Here is a 21135-nt window from a genome sequence, read left to right as displayed (position 1 = left end):
CTGGCCTTAACCAGAAAATTGCAGTAAATCCTTTTCTTTGCCTTCCTGCATGACAATCAATAACCACAGATTCTTCGGTCCTAAATATTTTAGAAAAATGTTACAGATTTTACTGGGCATCCCTTCCCATTCCATTATTACTCCCAAAAGATCAGATACATCTTATACGCCTGATAACTTCAGGCCTGCTACTTCAGGGGGTAAAAGAATCACTGTCTTCAGATCAATGGGAAAAAGGATTTTACTCAAGGCTTTTTCTAGAACCCAGAAAAGAGGACATTCTACACGTGTGCAGACTAAACACATATACAGATTCCAAAATGTTGACATTCACTCTTCTTTCCGCTCAAGCTTTTCTGGTCAATCTAGACTTAAAAGCTCATTTATATATTCCTGTTCACAAAACACGTAGATTATCTTTATGACTTCTTTGTCTTGGGAACTCACTATTGATTAATTTCTTTGCCTTTGGACTTTCTTCTTCTCCAAGAGTCTTTATCAAATGCCTTGCTCTCGTGATAACTTATCAGAGGCTTCAAGACCTACATGACTTTCCTTATTTCTGACTCCATCCTCATATAGTCACAAGACTTTAACAGCTTTGCAGTTGACAACAAATCCTTTTTGCAACCTTGGGTTCATCCTTAACCTAAAAAGGTATCCCTGATTCCATTTCATACACTATTTTTTGTTGTGTCTATTAGATATCTGCAAGATGACTATGTTTCTTCCTGCAGAAAAGAGCTAATCTTATTATGAGCACTTCCTTAATATTTCTCAGCAGAAAGCATCTACTGCAAAAGAGTTCTAGGTGTTATGGCATCTTCCACTTGTATGATTCTTGATGGAAGTTCACATAGAAAGGAACCAGTGGTTTCTCAAACCTTTTTGGACTCAATGCTGTCAATGTCAGCTTTTTCAAAAATTAATTTTTCTATTCTGGAGAAACAACTCCAATCCAACTCAGGAGTCCCTTTCTCTTGTCTCCTCTCAGCCAGTGGCCACAAACACTTTGGACTTTGCTTTGGATGCTGTTTCTCAGGGTGTCACAATACAGAATATACAGGGCCCACAGCACAGGAATAGACTAATCAGCCAGAAAGAAATGATATATTTTATGAATTTAGAAAAGCTCTGGATCAGCTTTAGTTTCTAGACACTTCTTAATGGTAACAAACAACAAAACACCAATGCGGAATATAAATAAACAGAGCAACAAGAATATATCACTTTGCAGGCCTGCTATGATTGGCTGGGACATAACAATTCATATCAGCTTATTTCTACAAGCAATATGGTAGCAGACTCCCTGAACAGATCCTGAATAGCACCTCAGGAGGGAATACTATACTGGGAGGCCTCTTTGCAGATAGTCTACCATTGAGGATTTCTTGAAAGTGATCTATTCACTTTCAATCTAAACAGACAATTAAAACAGTTGTGCTCTATAACATCTTGCAAACAAGCCTAAAAGACAGATATATATTTTAATCTCATGGCCAGGAATCTATTTTTATGCCTTTTCCAAAGTTTTTTTTTTTTGCTACCATTTTATAACCAAGTGGATAAGCTAACCCTTTTTAGCCTTGACCAGGGTAGAATATGAAATTGATAATTCTAAAAACATGATTAAAAACAGCAGAAGTAAAGAATATACATGCAGCTATACATATGTACATGTCTAAAAAATGAGTGGGACAAAAAAATTAGTAGATAAATGCACAGGAGTAAAAGTTTGATCACAACTACATACTATAAATATTTTATAATGGATAAATGTTTTAGAGTGGTTACCTAGCATCATGTAAACATGTACAATTTGCTTCCTTGTGTACAAAATCTTTTATCATTTCTGTGAATGTATGCACGTTTTCACAACTTTGCTATTGTAGGGAAAAGACTAACCTTCTGTAGTAATTTTATGTAAACGTCGTAGGTCTCTAAAATTGTGGGTGTCCACACCATCTCATATGAATCCTGCACGCTCCCCTTTTCCTTTTCTGCATCATAGTTATCAAAAGAGCAGGTGCTCCTCATCATATTAAAAGGGTGGACAGGGGCAGGCTCAGCAAAGTGCTGTTTGGGACAATTGCATTCTACCTAGCTTTAATCCTTGCATGGTGCACTTTGCTATAAGTGCTTTTCTTGCACTGTGTGGTTTCCTTCCCCTACAACACTTAAGTCAGCTACAATATGACTTCTCACCATTGCCCACTCTGTCTGCTTTAGAATCCTTTTCCATAACCATGTTTTACATCTGCCCTAAGTGCATGAGGACCTGTTTTCCTCAGTGATGAACTAGTTTGTTCTGTACCTTGCATCCTGATGCTGAAACATCTTTTCCTAGAATTATCTATATCCCTATATTTGTGAGCATTATGAAGTCTGATATATGCATTTGAATGAGTAATTCAACTGTAGCAAATTGAAAAGAAAGGAATTAGTTATACGCTTGATAATTCAGTTATGCAGTAGATTTCTTCCCCTTCCATTGTGTGTGTTTGTGTGTCTAGTTGTGTGTATGTGTGTGTGTGTGTGTGTGTGTGTGTGTGTGTGTGTGTGTGTGTGTGTGTGTGTGTGTGTGTGTATGTGTGTGTGTGCGTGCGAGTGTGTGCGTGTGCTTGTGCGTGTGCATGTGCGTGTGCGTGTGTGTGTGTGTGTGTGTGTGTGTGTGTGTGTGTGTGTTGTGTGTGTCATGCCTCTCAACCTCTTAGCAGAAGAACTCTGTACAAACCTAAAATAATGGGGGAACAAAGTGCCCCAAAAAAGAGAAATATATGTAAATATTGCTCTTATAAATTTAGAAAGCTGCTAGAATAATATGTTTTCTGTTAGCATATACTTTCTAGAGGATTTAAAGTCTGAAACTCAAATAAGTGTCATTATTTAGTAACTTCAACCCTCAGTAATTTGCCAGGAAACCACAAATTTTATGAGGAAGAGACGAAAAATCTGAGGCAAAAGTATAGACATTCTGCAAAAATCTGTACAGTTGAGGTAGTTTGTGTGTGTGTGTGTGTGTGTGTGTGTGTGTGTGTGTGTGTGTGTGTGTGTGTGTGTGTGTGTGTGTGTGTGTGGGTGTGTGTGTGTGTGTTTCTCTGCTTGCAAGTGTGCAAATATTGTTCATAATCGTCCTCTTCACCCCTCTTTATCCCATTTTCTACATGGAATCGAGGTGTCATGTTAACTGTCACCATCTCTTTCAGTTCAATGCTACACAACCGCCTTCTTCGACACTAATGACTGACTGTCACAGATCTTCTCTCACAAAATCCATTTATCTCTTTGCTGGATGTCCTCATTTCCTCTTAGCTTCTACCTGCCTGTCTTCTTCACCATATTGTCTTCTGTTTTTCTGTGCATGTGCCCAAACTACTGTAATCTGTTCTGTTTGATCTTTCCTATAATTGGAGCTACTTTGGCTTCTATCTGCCCCACAGTATGCATCCTACCACCCATTTCAGGAACTTCTTTTCCATCACCTCTAGCTTCCTCATCTGCTCTGCCTTTACTGCCTAGATTTCTATCTTTGTATACCTTTCTTTTCCATTTCTTTGACATTTTCTGTCATACACTACACCTGGCACTCTATGCCAGTTGGCTGCAGCCTCTCTGATTCTAGCTATGACCTCTTCATTCAGACATCCCTTCTCCTCAATCACCCCTCCCAGATAATTGAAGCTATTAACTTGTTCCACTGTCTTCCCTTCTTTCTCACTTCTCAGCTTCTTCTGATTTCCCCAATTTTCTATCATTACCACTGCCATATCTGTACTTAGTTTCATCCCATGTGTCTTCAGTTTTGCATTCCATCAAACTATCCTTTGCTGAAGTTCCTGCTCAGAGTCTGCTCGCAAAGCCATGTCATCTGCATATAGCAACTTCTTTGATCTGTCCTCTCCAAACTCTTTGCTAATGTAGTCTGCTAATGTAGTCCATCACCAGTATGAACAGCAGTGGGTTCAGAGCTGAACCCTTATGTACATCCACTTCCACTGGGATCCCCTCTGTGAGACCAAATGCTGTTCGAACCTGAGCCATTGGGTCCTTGTACATAGTCTGCACTAATTCAACCAATGTTTCTGGGAATTTGTACCACTGCAGTACTGCCCGAATCAGCTTTCTTGACACCTGGGTTTTATGTAACACTGTGCACATTGAAATGTATACCTATGAATTACTGTTGGAAGCGTTGGGGAACAATACTGACAAGTAATATTTCTGTTTGTTTATTCCTTAAAATGCACTAAGATTACCTGCATCTTGGACTGTGTGTTTTCACTGTCAGATATCACATTATGTAGTGAGCAAATCAATTGATGTCAAGGTATTTATTTATTTATTTATTTATATTTTGGTTACTGGAGTAGAGCACCAATCAAAGCATGACCAGTTGCAGGCCAATGGACAATAAAGATAAGGATAATCTAGGTTGCTGGCCAAGGCCCACAACTTTGGAGGGGGTCCATGGTTAGAGCAGAAATAAAAGATTGCTGCAGCTGTAGTTGCTTTGAACAGAGGTATCATGTCATGAGCCTTTGTGTGCATGCGTGTGTGTGTGTGTGTGTGTGTGTGTGTGTGTGTGTGTGTGTGTGTGTGTGTGTGTGTGTGTGTGTGTGTGTGTGTAGAGAAAAGAAAAGAAAAAAAAAAATGACTGCCAAGCACCTGTCAGAAGCACCTGTAATGCCCTGTGGTGGAAAGTATGGTGTAGTTAATCGATTTGCATGCAGAAAGCCATGAATATTAAACAGAAAAGTAAAAATGATGGGCACAATGGATCCTGAGGAACAAATGCCAAATGACAAAATTCACACCTGCATTAGTGCATATGTTGGGGCTAATGGCAGACTGGATCTCCCAATGCTGCTTTCATCATTTAAGATTTTATGACAATTTTCTTCTCTATTAGAACATCAAACGAAATTCTTATATGATGAATATAGGCTGCCTACCAAAAGTACCGCATTGGGCTACACTTCTGTTTACATGTGACATGTCTTCAACTAGGTGTGGATAATTTCCACAAGTTTTGGAAATTTCCACCTATTCTTCCCCTCTGGCTATAGGTGGGTTGACTATTCAATCAGTTAATAGGAAAGCACTATCCTATATCGGTAGAAAACTGGATAACACTTCAGTCTAAAGATTTCCAGAAATGTAACTTATCAGAACAACTCTTGCTGATTACCTACTCAGTGATTATCAGATTGTTCATTAGCTATTGCTGGAAGGATGCATACTTGCTTTCATGGGAAAGCCTCTCTTGATTAATTATTTGCCATGCAAAGTTAATTTTAGATTGTTTCACAGTATATGTGTTTGCTGGTAAATTACTAAAAAAGTACATTACATGCCTAACTTCACAATCACACAACCACTTGAGCAAAGAAAAAAATACCATACACAGTGACTCAGTGCTTGTACACCAACACTGATTCAATGTGTAGGGTGTTTTCTCGTTTCTCAAGTGGCAGTGTGACCATGGAGTTAGTATATATAATTAAGGATGGTGTGGTGGGCAAAGCCCCTCACACGGTGGGGGGTGCAGGGTGGCTTGCCCCCCCTTCAGAAACACTATTTTATGTTGTATTTTGTTATGTTGAATATTTTCAGTGAGTTTTGTGATTCAGTGAAATGGGTTTCGGTCAACAAGGTTTTCAGTGAAATGGATTTAAGTCATCTGGGTTTTCAGTCAATTGATTTTCAATCAAATTCTTTCAAACATTTGATTTTCAGTCAAGTAGAGTTCAAGCAAATGGTAGTAAATAAATGATTGCGCTGGGGCTATACATATGGATGAGGGTGGGATATCAGTGCATTCAAGAAAGCATTAGTCTCCAAAAGATTAGTGGCAAAAAAAAAGAGAGATAAAGTATGACCCTAGAAAAAACAAAACAGCAAGAAAATGTAACACCTGACCTAAGCACATGTCTGCACATACTGTAAGGATGAAAAGTCGTCATTTTGTTATATGAATAGATTTCAGTAACCTATGATAACATGATAGGGAAGCCGAGAGAACCATTATTAAAGTGTAAGTACTATTATTATAGTGCCAATATTTATTCATTTGATTGTTCTGACTTGGCTTTGACCTATTCATTTGATTGGGTGAAGTCAAGACACCTGTGCTTGCTATAAATCCACTTGAAAATTAAACTCATATTCTTACTAAATTAAAATCTAATAAGTGAGCCTGAAAAACTCAATCTCTGTTTTTTTCTGTTGCAGGTAAATGCACCACTGCAACAACCTTCAGGTTCTTTACAAATAACACAATGCAAAGAAAGTCACACAATCTTGGGATAACTATTTTCTGCATGGTTTCATTAGACATTGCCTTGGTGAGTATAGACCGCGCATAGATCTCATGACTAGTAAGAGTCTCAATTAAGTCCTGACACAGAAAAAGCATCGGGGTTGGTACTCTTTGTTGGTGGATAATTAAGGCTTATGCAAGCCAAGTTATTGTTCTAAAATTGTCAGTTTTTGTTAAATGAAGTCTTTCATCTGTTGCCTAGCCTTTTTGTAAAATATCCATTTTAAGATCTTCTTCTCCTTTTGGCTTTTCCTGTTAGGGGTCACCACAGCAGAACAATAGTCCGCAGAACAGGATGCAACCTTGTATTTTATTTATGTATATATTGATTCATGTATGTAGGTATGTATGTATGTATGTATGTATGTATGTACATATGTATTTAATTATTTATTCACTTGAGTATAACACTAATCCACATTGAGCATTTTCTGGCTTATCCCGGGTGACCATCAAAGAAAAATGAAAAATATGGATCATGTAGTACAAAATCACTTTGTTATAGGTTTTGCGTCAATATTGGGCTGAACTAGCAGAGTTACTAGAGGACTATTTCAGACATTGCTGATTGGTTATCAGTTATGTGCATTATAAAATTGCATACAATATCGTTTTTTTAAGGAAAGAAAAGAGTAAGAAGGAGGTTAAGTGAAGCCGTGAAAAGGATAATTGGAAGGGATCTATAAGGGGAAGGGGAGACTGAGAGGTGAAAGGGGCCTCGGGCGACTAAGTTCAAGGGAAAACTAGAAAGGTAGAAAGTTAAAGGAGACTAGATCAACAAGAAAGTGTGATGCATGACTACCTTTCTGGAATTACAATTCATGGTCACTTGATTAAGTTATCAAAATGGCCATGAGTTTTAATATTCGTCTTATGAAGAACTAACATTCTTTTTTCCACAGCACTTTTTACCTCCATACACATGTAAGCCATTCCTGTTTTCTGCCTTTAGATCTTATAGTCACATTTTCTAACATTAAGTCATATATTGCATAAATCATTGTGGTATACGTGTAAATCATTGTAGCCTTCTACATTCTTACCTTTTGCACAAATGAGCAGTTGATCTACTGGGCAGTTTCTTTGTCTCTGTGAAACAAACAGGTTGACCTTATGAGTGTTCAGTCATCTGTATTAGAGCTATATATGTACACGTACATACAGTGACAGATTGTGTACATTGGGCTCTCAGTAGTTTTCAAATCATGCCCCCCACACACATTTAGGACTATGCAAAAACAGTTATGTGTTTTTTTATTGTATCTTTAAAAAGTGGATAGATTATTTATTTTGTTCTGAAGAAGTCTTGGCTATAATTTGTGTGACAGAAAACCATATATACCAGAGTTTTTGTTATTTTCTGTATTGTCTAATGTTTTTGTTTTATTTTATTTCATTTCCTCTTTCATGTATGCATTCCTGGTCTGGCTTGTTGTTTTTGTATTATCATGTATAAATGTATGTGCTCTTTTGAACTCACTTTCTTGATAATTTAAATACATTTACCTATTAAATTGTTTTCAGTTATATTTATTGTTTAATTATGTATCGCAATGTATTACTTAATAAAGAAAATTCTGAGTGCATTTTAAATTTGTATTTCTGAACAATTTCCAGTGAGAAGTGAAATAAAATTTACCAGCCAAAAATAACAAAATCACCCATTTCAGAACATTTCAACCATAAAAGACCACTTGAATAAATGTAATTATTTATCAGTGTCTGCAGTCATCAATTACATTCACTTTGATTATGTAAACCTCACACAGGATCAGAATACTTTACACTGGCCATTTTTATAACAAATTGTTTACACAAATGTTCACTAGTCCTTCAAAAGCCAGATTACGTAACTTGATCATGACAGGAAAGTTAGTGGTTTTTATCTGGAGACAAACACACATTAACAATTATTTAAAATGAACATGTGGCAAGAAAGTAAAGTACCCTTAGATTAATTCCCTGGACAGAGGCACAGGGAACTAATCTAAGGGAGCGGCGAAAGCCAACACATTCTGGCTAGGCTTATAAATGCCTTTGGGCAGATAGTCTAGTACCCACCTATGAACCTATTGAAGAACAGACAGCTCTCCAACCCCAGTAGTTGAAGCTACTTCATCTGCTATGCACACTAAAGCCATCTGATTGTTAGAAAAAACAATAAATGGTATCAGTAATGTATTTCAGCTTTGTTTCACACATATAATAGCCATAGTGGAGTGTAAATCAAGGGCATACACTTACTTTAATTCTCATTGATTTACCAGAAAGTCAACATTTTTTGGGTGACAGGAAAACATATGAGGCAAAATCAAGGACAGTTGGATGGTATGATGCCCCTGTCATGCTCCAACATAAACCATCCTCTCTTTTTGCCTTGCACTGATATCTTCTCCAATTTCCACTAATAAGGTTTCTTTTATACCAAAAATCTATCCCTTCCCCACCAGAACCTAATATTCTCTCCCTAATATCTATTATACTATTCTATAATTTATATACAGTCTGTTGCTTCTCCATATATAAGTTTCTCCTAACCTAGAAATGTTTAGTAGCTATATAGTTTAAGATTGTTTAACCTACAATGGAACTCATAACAAAATGTCTCACTATTATGTAATGTTTTTTTTTTCTCTGTATATAACCTTATCCCTCTTTATAATATGTTTCAAACCGCAATTTGTTTATGTATCTAATCTAAAATGTTAACATCCTGTAAGAACTTATGTCCGCAAATATCGTGCATCTAATCTAAAATTGTTTAATTTTCTGTATTGAATTATAACTTTGTACAATCTGGCATGTAACTTTCATTATTGTGGAGCTTTTCACCCCAGGCCTCCACTGAAAAGGGACTCTTTCAGGCCCAGTGGACCTCCCTGGTCATCAAACTTAAATAAATAAACTTGCTTCACAAAAATCACATCAGTCCTGCAATGCCAGATGAATAATCAAGCAGCAATATTCATTAATTTTTATACACACATTACCCATAGAAAACTGCAGTTTTAACAAGTATGGACTACACCAATATATTGGATCAGTGTTGAATGTGAGCCAGACTGCACTAGAACACCTTCCAGGCATTTTTAATGACTAGAATAGCTCTGCAGTATGCAAGCATTGCAAACATATTTTTTTTTTCTTACTAAGTCTGTCTGATTGTTCATCTGTGACTGCTCATAGCCAGTGTACAAATGCATTTAGCTGTGGAAACAGAAATATGAGCAGGATAATATTACATGTAACTAAACCAACACACTATTTGTCCACAATTAAAGTAATAAGAAACAGGAGTCAGATTAGCACTTTCATTCCTTTACTTTCGGAACTTCTTCAGAAATACAATACTCATTCACCAAACCAGTTAAATACTAAAGAAGACAAAGACATCACAATCCAATTAGAAAATCCATACTAATTATATTGCAAGTAGTTTGAAAACTCTCATTAAAAATCTAACAATAAATAATTTCAACTCAAATACATATTCAAATAACTTGACTTAACATTTGAAAAATATAAAAAATATGTACCAGATTAAACATATTTATATCTTAATAAACTTTTAATAGAGATGGTTTTGTTTAAACCTGGACTTACATCTGCCCTAAGAATGACCTCCCATTTGAGCTCTAACATTTCCATAAACTGACAAAACTATTGGTGTTAACCTGCTGTAAAACTAAAAAATAAAATTTATGAAAATGTTCACAACTCAATTGAAGTTTGGCAACAAACCATGTTGTCCCGGGACATCTTCATGGGGGGTTAGGTTGATATTAGGGGGAGTTAAGTGGGTTGGGGAGGTGAAAGGGTTAAGTGGAGGCAGGGATGTTTGGGAGGAAATGAGATAATGATGGGGAGGAGCTTAAGAGATTTAATCTAGTGTAGTCGGGATAAGCAATCACATTTTCGCGTGAACTTGCTAAGGCAGGGTACGTCCATCACGACCTGTAGGTATAGCAGTGAGAAAGGTAGGCCTCCAGGTACTGGTAGGTGGCAGATGGTCTGTGGTGTTCTGTTGTGTGTACTGATTTTTTTTTCTCTGTGTGGTCTTGATCCTGGGTGTTTGGGTGGGGGAGGGTCGCTATGTTTTTGAGAGATGGGTGGTTGGGGCAGTTGCTTGGTCGGCAGCTCTTGGTTTGGGGTGTGTATGTGTACATGTGTATATGGATTTGTGTGTATGTGTAAAATCATAAGCTACATGTCTGGAGTTGTTGAGGTGTCTGGAGTCAGTCCTGCTGTGGACTTGTGGCAGTGTCTGTCCAGGGTGCAGTCTGCAGTTTGGTTGGTGTTTTGGTGGCTCCGTGGTTGGGTCCCGTGGTCGTTCAGTTGGAGATGGGCGGCTGTTGATTAGTCGGTTCTCTGTTGTGAGTGTTTCATCTAGGTGGTGAATTGGCTTCCTGTTATTGGTATAATCCCTTTAGCCTCTGCATCTTTGGTTTTGTAGGGACTGTGAACTGACTGCTTTGGAGTGGTTCTGCGTTTTCGGCTGTTTGGGAGGTTGGCTGTGGCATTCGTTGGTGGTGAGAGTGTTGGTGCAGAGTTTTGGCAGTCTGGGGGTGAGAGAGCCCTGTGTTTCTTTTTGAGGGCTTTGGGCAGTGAGGGTGAGGCGTGCTAGAGTCCACACTGTGATCCGCGCATGTGTGGAGTGATTGGTTTAGACGTGGGGGTTGCCTGAAGTGTTGCACGGCTGTCTGTTTCTATGTTGTTTTTTTTTTGTTTTGTACATCTTTGGGTTTTTGTCTGAAGTGATCAGCGGGGTCAGTAGATCTGCCTAATTTAAATGGGCAGTACACTGATAAAATGATTGATAAATATGGGCAATTGCTTTGTCATAATGGTCAAATCCATTTGCATCTTAGTGCTATGGGAGTTGTTTCCAGGCTTCAGTGGTGTTCCCTTTCCTTCTCTGCATCGGTTTCACATTTGATGAAGTGGTGACTAGGCGAAGCAGATCTGCTTTGATTTACAGTGGTATCAGAGGAGAAGAATGTGGTTGTGTGTTTTCACACACTTCCCCTGGAAGTGTTGCTGCATGAGTTCTCTGTGGGAAGATCGACTGGAAATCTTCTTGTGTTTGCACGTGTCTTGCTACAGGACCACCTTTTGCATGAAATATATGGAGGTTGTACCATTCTGACATTGCAGACTAGAGTTTCTTTGTGGGCTTTGTGAGGCCAGTAAGTGATGGCCTTAGTCACGCATGCACATAGTGTGACTACTGGTAGAGGAGAAGGGGAGGCAGTTATAGTTTGTGGTTTTGTTGTGGTTATAGGCTGTCAATCCATTCACTTTGAGCCATGATTTCAGCTTTGAAGGCAGCGGGCTAAAAGGGTATGTGTTCTCTTGGTGTGGATGTTCTGGTGGTACAGCGGGGTCATAGTAATCCTACTTTATTTAGTGTCATTAGGGGGTGTTTCAGTGATGGTATGGCAAGGTGGGTTTATGACGGGTTTCTAAGGTGCTTTACAGATGATAGGTATACCAAATGATGTTTGGCTTGACCCTTCCCTTTATGGGAAGTAGTGGGTTGAACAATTTTGGGTAGAAAGGAGGGGGAACAGCCTGGTCAGGCTGTTTGGAAGAGAAGAGGGATAGGCTTGCCCTCTTCTGTTCCTCCTCTGGTGTCTGGATGTGCATTTCAAGGATGTGGGGAAAGAAAAATGAATAGTTGGAGGAAGCTTGCTGAATAGATAAGCAAGCTGAAGTAAGGATGCTGTTTATTGGGTGGAAGTGATTCAATGAATGGTGTATGAAGTGAGATGGGATGCTGCTTCATAAGTAAAGTAAGCGAGCAGAGGTATGGACCCTGCTTGTTGGGCAGGGTGAGTAGGTACGCTGCTCTGATTAACATTACAAGGATGGTGCTTCATAAGTAAAGTAAACGAGCAGAGGTATGGATGCTACTTACTGGGGCATGATGAGTAGGAATGCTGCCCTGATTAACATTACAAGGATGTTATGCTGTGTTATATTATGAATAGTTGTAATTAATGAATTTGGTGATGAAAGCTATGTTATGGAAATTTAATAAAAGTCGTCAAATGTCATTTGGTGTGATGTGTTTATTGAAGGGGACTGGGAAAAATGAGGTTTGGCAACAAACAAAGTTGTCCCGGGACATCTTCATGGGGGGTTAGGGTGATATTAGGGGGAGTTAAATGGGTTGGGGAGGTGAAAGGGTTAAGTGGAGGCAGGAATGCTTGGGAGGAAATGAGATAATGATGGGGAGAGGCTTAAGATGTTTAGTCTAGTGTAGTTGGGTTAAGCAATCACATTTTGGTGTGAACTTGCTAACCACCCACCCTCCCTCTTTTTGTTGGTTGGTTGGGAGGCAGTAGAGTTATTTATCAGTGGGGGTAGGTGAATAAGAGGGATAGACATGCCCTCTTCTGTTCCTCCTCTAGTGTCTGGATGTGCATTTCAAGGATCTGGGGAAAGGAAAATGAGTAGTTGTAGGGAGCTTGCTGAATAGATAAGCAAGATGAGGTAAGGTTCCTGTTTATTGAATGGTATATGAAGTGAGATGGGATGCTGCTTCATAAGTAAAGTAAGTGAGCAGAGGTATGGACCCTGTTTGTTGGGCAGGGTGAGTAGGTACACTGCCCTGATTAACATTACAAGGATGATGCTTCATAAGTAAAGTAAGTGAGCAGTCATATGGACACTGCTTACTGGGGCAGGGTGAGTAGGTACGCTGCCCTGATTAACATTACAAGGATATTATGCTGTGTTTAGAATCAATTATATTATGCATAGTTGTAATTAACGAATTTGATGATCAAAGCTATGTTATGGAAATTTAATAAAGGTCATCAAATGTCATTTGGTGTGATGTGTTTATTGAAGGGGACCGGGAAAAACTGTGTCTTGCTAGAGCATTATTAGGATCCTTATTCTTAATGGCCCTGAGGTGTTTGCCCATATGACTTCTCAGGGCCCTAGTGGACTTACCTACATAAAAGTTATAACAGGACCCACAAATAGCCAAATAGACTAATCCTACACTTTTGCAATCACATCTATTTGTAGGCTCAAACATAAACCTACAATGCTTAAACAAAAATGAGCTTTCATGGTATATAAACCTACAAAACCTACAACCTCCACAAGGGAAGGTACCTAAAGGTAAAGTACTTGCAATTATGTGTTGCTCTCTACCATGTTCTTAAAGAAACTTTAAGTTGGAAGTCTTCTTATAAATAAATGTGGGCTTTGTACCTACTACTTCACTAAGATCTCTATTTCCTAAAATGATTTTCCAGTTATCCTGAATAATCTTCTTAAGCTCTTTACCTTCCAAACTCATTGGAATCTGGAAAGCCAAAAATTTCTTATCATCATAACTGTCAGTTATTTCATTCCTATCCTTTGGAATAAATCCTGATAAAAGAATGGGAGGATATCTCTATGCACTATGAGAGATAGCTTCATCCACTATCTTCCTTAATTTACTTCTGGGGTACCCCCTTTGACTAAACATGTCAATTAAAATGTTAACTTCATTCATAAATTCAGGGAAGTAGATATTGTGGGAAGAAATAGCCAGGGAATTGTTATGGCTAGGCTTGTATAGGCCCTATGGCTGATAGCCTAGTACCAACCTTTGAACCTATAAAAATGTCATTGCTGCTAATAATACGACTCAGTCTAATGATTTGACCCCTAAAAATATTAAATTTCATGTAATTAAGCTGGGAACTTGAAAAATGAACATAATTATTACTAAAAGTCTTTTTCCTAAATATATTGCTAGAAAACATCCTATGAACAGGGTCAAAAGTAAGCTCAATGTCCAAAAAAATAATTGTAGTGCCTATACAACTTACTTTGAATTTCAACCACCTGACACTACTATTCATTTGTAAAACAAAATTATCAAAATATTTTCTGTTTCCCTTCCAAATAAAAAATAAATCATCGATATATCTATGATAAAAAGAAACAGATTTAAACAAAGGTAACTTAGACAAAAAAATCCCCCACCAACACATAACCAAATTGGCGAAAGAGGGTGCTACAGTGGCCCCCATTGCCACACCTGATGTTTGTTGATAAATTTTGGACTCAAATTCAAAAAAGTTATTATTAAGAGCTAGGTCCAATAAAACACAAATAGTTCTAGAAGCTAATGTGAGATCTTGATTGACCCTGTTCAAATAAAGTTCTACATGTCCAGTACTCTCATCCTGGTCTATTGAAGTGTATAAAGTGTTAACCTCTACAGTACATAAAATAACCTCATCATCCTTTTCAACCTTAAATTTGCTAATTTCATTTAAAAAGAGCCATGAGTCCTTCAGAAAGTACCTGCTAGCTTGTACTACAGAATTTAAAACACTATCTAACATAAGTGAAATGTTGACCATTTTGTTCTTAGGAGAAGACACTATAGGTCTAAAAGGCGGCCTTTTCTCATCTTTGTGAGTTTTTGGGATCTGAGTAGGGATCCCAGCTCAGGTTGCTCCACTACACAAAAATTGTACACTTCGATCATTAGGCAGTTCTGATATAACAGATCTAACAAAGTTAAATCAATTGTCATGTACTTGTGTACTATGTATGTATTCTACCTACATTCCAAAGTTCAGCTGTACACCACAAATCTATTACTTACCTTTATTTTTTAAATTAATATTTTTTTTGATTGTTCTCTCCACTGTAACTGTTTGTGCCGCATACCACTGTAAAAACATGTCTCTTGTAATTTGTGTGTATACTGATTATGTCTAAATAACTAAATGTGTCTGTAATTTTTCTTTGTGGAGCTTTTCTCCCCGGGCCTCTGCTGAAAAAGGGCCTTTTCGGCTCAGTCAGACACCCCCGGTTAACAAATGTAAAATAAAAAATGTACTTCCTCCTAACAAAATCTTTTGTTACTATTCTGTAGCAGTTGACATCATTCAATAGACCTTGCATGGCTAGAACATAGTCTGCCCTATTCATGACTACTAAACCATTCCCCTTATCAGCACGCATAAATCTAATGTTATTTAAGCTGCGTAAATGTTTAAGTGCTATGAATTGTTCTTTATCAAGATTAAAATTCACTTTATTTTTAAATTTGGCAGTATTAGAAAATAATGCATAAATGTCATCTTCACACAACTTATTAAAAACATTTAATGTACCATATAATGGTGGATTAACTGTGCTTTGCTTTTTAAACTTGTTACAATTATTAACAGCCACATCTTTGTATAAAAATTTTAAATTCAACTTTCTGACAGTTTCTTTAAAGTCCAAAATAATGTCCGTTAATCCTGCATGATGTGTAGAGATAAATGAAAAACCTTTTGAAAGTACCTCAACTTCAGCTGTTGAAACACGGACTTCAGTCAAATTGAAAATACGCCAAGTGTTGATCAATGATTCTTCCCTTTCATCTTGGACTTGGCCCTGGTCATTTTGTCTTCCTTTGGGGAGGAAAAAATTTAATCTGACCCCACATTAGCGTTCTCCTCTGTAACAAATGAAGAGACACTAACCCCATTATCAGTGGAAGAACAAGAAGACAAAGAATTGGTGCCCTTGTCCGTAGAACTGTTTGCCACTATTGAAACTGAGTGAACAGCCTTTTCGCTATAACAATGGTTGGCAAGCCAATCGCAGCAAGCCATCATTTGTCTGAGGCAGGTCAGCTCGGACTCAGGTTTCAGTGGGGGGGTGGGGGAGGTGGAGAACAGGTAGGGTCAGAATAGATAGGAGGGCTGAGGTGGGCTGGGCTGTCCAGGGGAAGGGTTGAAAAGGCTGGGAACAAAGCAAATCAGTCTTTTCAACCTCTACCTTGGCAGCTTGTCCTACCCTACCCACCCCCTTGTAAAAATCAGGGGTGTACTTGTCAGTTAGTTTTGGACCAGGTAAGGTACTTAGGGAACCCGGTGACCTACAAAGGTGATTGCACTAGGGGTCATGAAGAAATTTCCTGTTTTTGCCCACTGGGTTTTTCAGGTTTTCGCCTTCTCCTCTGGGCAAGATAGACAGGTTAGGCTAGATGGTTGCAGTCATGTAAGCGGAAGACAGGAAAGGTATGGGAGGCCAAGGTAAGTGGGGGGGGGGTCACATGACTCTTCAGCTGGACCTTCCACAGGCCAGACAGCCCCAAGGGATTGTTGCCAGGGGACCTACCAGCCTGGCAATGGCTCCTTGGCAGATTATAAGGTGGCCCAGAGGAATTGTGATGAATTGTGAAATTAAAAAGCTGTTATGATGTGGGTATATTGAATCAGAAGGGCTGGATATCAATGTGCTGTCTGTTGTCCTGTAAGTTTAGGGGAATGCTATGAAATAAATAAAATGGCCTCCCTTACATTCCTGCCTTGCGCACATCTCATAATAATTGGCTTCTATTTGAGTAAATGGCAATAAAACACATGGCTGCAGCCATTTAATCCATCTGAGGTCTGTGCTTTTATTGAATATGCAGCTTGTGGCAACCCTGACTTGTAAAGCATGCAACTTCGATACATTTATTGTCAACGGTGCCAGGGAATGATGATGTTCTGAGCTGGTTTTTGGATATGGCTCAAAGGTTGATACGGATCATTAAATGAATTATGAACACTAGTTGATATGGATCATTAAATGAATTATGAACACTATGTTAAATGTTTTATGTGAAACAACAACTAAAAGATCATTCTGTTGGCATCAATGGAAAGGTAAGATATTGTTTCACTAAACTTTATTAAAAGCAGGTAGAGCTGTACCAATCTCAGACAAACGCTAAAATTGTCATCACCAGAAAATTAATCTAATTGGTTGAGTCTCCGTGAAGCCGGCACATTATTGCTAGAAACTCTGGCACGTTGATTGGCCAACTTTTTTGTTAATGTTTTAATAGTAAAAGCCTGATTGCTTGAACATGCAGCTAAGTCTCGATTTTATTTATTTTTTTTTACGTTGAACAATAGACTTCGCATGTTGTTCAACTTTGTTAAAAATATTAAAACATACATAATAAAGAAAAAAACACTCCTCGGGGTATATGTCCCACTGCAAGTAAGTTCGATAAATAATCCAAGTAACGCCAAGCAACAGAGACAACCATGCAGCATCACAAACACCAGAGATACAGTTATAAAAAAGAGAACTTTAATGTGTACACTGGTAAGCGCTTTCACTTGTAGCTTCTTTAGACCATTAATGAAATTGCATACTCTAACAGCTCTCTCTAATATATTCAAAAACAGCCATTCAAAGCTTTCAAGCAATTATTCGATCACTAACAATAGTGGAGTTAAAGCAACAATGGTACAATAAGGCACTCTGTTCATTGATTTCATTAATGGTCTGAAGAAGCTACAAGTGAAAGCGCTTACTAGTGTACACATTAAAGTTCTCTTTTTTTATAGCTGTATCTCTGGTGTTTTTGATACAGCTATACATGGTTGTCTCTGCTGCTTGGCTTTACTTGGATTATTAAAATATACATTTTTAATTAAAGAAAATGAAAATTGTTTTTTAATGTCAAAATCAAGGCTAGTTATCCGTTCCCTTAAATCTTTCATCAATTGCACATTATGTCTAATCAGCACTCGCATCACCTCACAACCTGCATTGTTGTATATATCACAGATTTCCATGTACATTCGATCTTCATATGTTGTACCATTAGGAAAAGTGAAGACTCTTAATCCCAAAGGAACAATGTTTCATTCAAGGCAGTTAGTGAGGTAATGATTTTCAATTTCTAATGACTTATATTTCAGCACTTGTTTCTCAAGTGGAAACACAGTACGACAGTCTATTGGTGCTGAATCCTTTTTGTTCTCCACAAACCCACTGCTATATTTGAAATTGGTAAACAGATTAACACAGTTACCTTTAATTAAATCAGAGACCAGTCTCGGTGACGTTCAGTCTCTTTTTCCGTAACAGTAATCTCATCAGACGAGAGCTCAGATGAATCAACAGAATCAATTCTTTGAAATAGACTCCAAACTCTGACAATTACATCGTTGGCCTTCCCCACCACTTGTTGTAGATTATCAGTAAGCAACCTAAATTCATCTGGTAGGGAATAAACACTGAGACTGAGGTTTGGATCATTATTATCAGCCATACCAAGATGTTATAACTATTATAACCATAAAAGCGGTTCAACTTCAGGGACACCACTAAAATTGCAGCTATTCAACCCAAAGATCTCACTGTAAATGCTGCGCAGCCTAAAAAAATTGCAAACAGTTATGGTTGCTCAGTCCAGTAACACACCCAATGTTGCAGCTATTCAGCCCAGTTTAAGAAATAAATCCACTGTAACTGTTCGCCCAAAGAAACAGTTGTAGCTGTTCAGCCCAATGAAAATGCCACCTTAACAGTTCATTATAGCTATTCAGCCCAGGGAAATTAAGCCAGTTGTAACTATTCAGTCCAGTAAAACAAAATAAAACACAACCACCTTTGCAGCTATTCAGCCCACCAATGGAAGGAAGTGCACCATAACTACTCAGCTCGAAAAATATCAAGTCAGTAGCAGCTGTTCAGCCCAATGGTGATGCCACTGTTGCAGCTCTTCAGCCCCAAAATGGGGAATGATGCAAATATAAAAACTAGTACAAAAAATCGGACAAATCGTGGTAAACCAAAAACTAAAAAAAATATACACTCAAAGAACCAAATAAACTCATGACACTAAACCAACTCACTATTCGTCCACAATTAACGTAATAAGAAACAGGAGTCAGATTAGTGCTTTCATTCCTTAAAATTCAAAAATACTAAAATTCCTAAAATACAAGGTTGTATCCTGTTCTGCTGACTATTGTTCTGCTGTGGTGACCCCTAACAGGAAAAGCCAAAAGGAGAAGACGATCTTGAAATGGATATTTTACAAAGAGGCTAGGCAACAGATGAAAGATTTCATTTAACAAAAACTGACAATTTTAGAACAATGAGCAGGATAATATTACATATACAAGTAATGAGATTAACAGACTACTTATCTATTAACAGGAAGCCGGGGGGGGGGGGGGGTAGGGAGACCTGAAAAGTTAACTGAAGCTGTAGTAATCTGTTTGCAGCATGTTCCAAAAATGCCATACGACACATCTTTTAGTGGGCATTTTAGTACCAGAAAATAGAAATGGAATGAATCTGAGGGAGACTCCAGCCTGTTGTCCCACAGACTAGTATGTCATAACTGGGTACCTTTGAAGCAGGATGCTTACTTCTAAATTCTAAGTGAGGCTATTTTCAATGTCTGGAAAGTTCAAGCTTGGAGAGTTTTTCCACTCCTGGTCTACATGAGAAGAGAATAAACATTACTATACTTTTTTTTCACTTAAGCTTATAGCTCACAAAAAAATGTTTTACTTTAAATGTGGACAGTACTGCTAATCCTGTCTGAGATGGACATTGCATTTTTATTTTCTTTACATTATTAATCACTTGTTATTTGTTGCTCACAGGAAAAAAAAAAAGGCAGTACTGAATGGCATTATATCGAAGCTCACATTATCTAAACAATCTCATAGTTGGTATATATAATATGCTGGTACTGTGTGTGTGGGGTGCAAGGAGAAATCATTTTTTTTGTTTTATGTTTTACCTTATTTTCACTGAAAAGCTGGTTCAATTATGTAAGCTATGATATCATCCAATATTGTGGTCAGTGGATATTTCAGCACAGACTCTATCTTGACACCTTAAGCATCAATTCTTTCTTAAGCAACGAGGACTTTTATGCAGCTGTAGCAGATGTATACTTAACTTTTAAATTCTGCTTTCATTCACGAATTACATGTTTTAGGTTTGCAGATGTCCAAGCTAAGTGACCCAATAAGGCATTCTCTAAATATGGACTCCTTAGCTGAGAGTTTATATAATTTTGTTATTTTGAAGATATTTTCTCCTTCCTGCATTATCCGATGGCTCCCTACCCATTACCCCACATTCATCACCGGCACTGTTAGGAACCTCCTTCACCCACCATCCAGACTACCATCCATAGGGCTGGTGTTAACATGGAACTTAAGTGCATCCTGGGGGTCTGGCTGTTCATATCTGCCAGGGGGTTCTTATTTTTATGCCCTACCCTGTTACCCCACCTTGGTCCCACTTGTATAACTGAGGGGTGGGTGTGCAATGGGGAAGTGCAGCTTATCACTGCAACTCCATAGCAGCTCAGCCCTGTAAGAGTATCCAAACTGCAAATGCCTAAGCCTTAATTAAAATGCTTCAATAGTTATTTTGTCACACAATGCTACAATCTAGTATAAATTTGTATACTCAACTGATTAATAAACAAATAAATAAAATAAGACCCTTATGAATGTGTAAGTATTAACTAGATTTTGTTGGACTTGCATTTGTTGTGTAACTGAATTCAAGGGTTGGAGAATGAGCTAATTATTAGTAACCAGACTTGATATAGAAATCAGACATCATGCATGTATTTATCTATTTTGATAGATAATCATCCGTATTGTTGTTATACAGCTGTAAGGGTTTGTTAGAAGATGATTATGATTATCATAGTGGAAGCTAAGCCAAGAAGAACATTTTGGAGTTTGAGACATTTCTGAATAGCCAGAAGTTGGTGTAATTTCAATGAAACTAAGCTTTCCACCTTCACTGTTAGACGTTAATGCTACATCTTATTTCAGGCTATTATGTACTCTTTTACTCTTTCTGAAACTTTAACACTGCAGTGCTGGAATATTATAGGTCGGGCCACAGTTGTCTGCATATTATCTCTGTTGAATCATTCAAGAGAAAATAAAGAGTTTGCAGTATGAAATGTATTTTATGCAAACTTAAATGCATACAGTCATTTGTTTGCAGGAAACCAAAAGGAATTGCTGACA

This window comes from Protopterus annectens, chromosome 4.part0 (genome assembly GCF_019279795.1).
Source record: "Protopterus annectens isolate FY-2018-M chromosome 4.part0, PAN1.0, whole genome shotgun sequence".
Taxonomy (NCBI): domain Eukaryota; kingdom Metazoa; phylum Chordata; order Ceratodontiformes; family Protopteridae; genus Protopterus; species Protopterus annectens.
The sequence above is the reverse complement of the archived record's forward strand: the minus strand, read 5'-3'. Positions refer to the sequence as shown.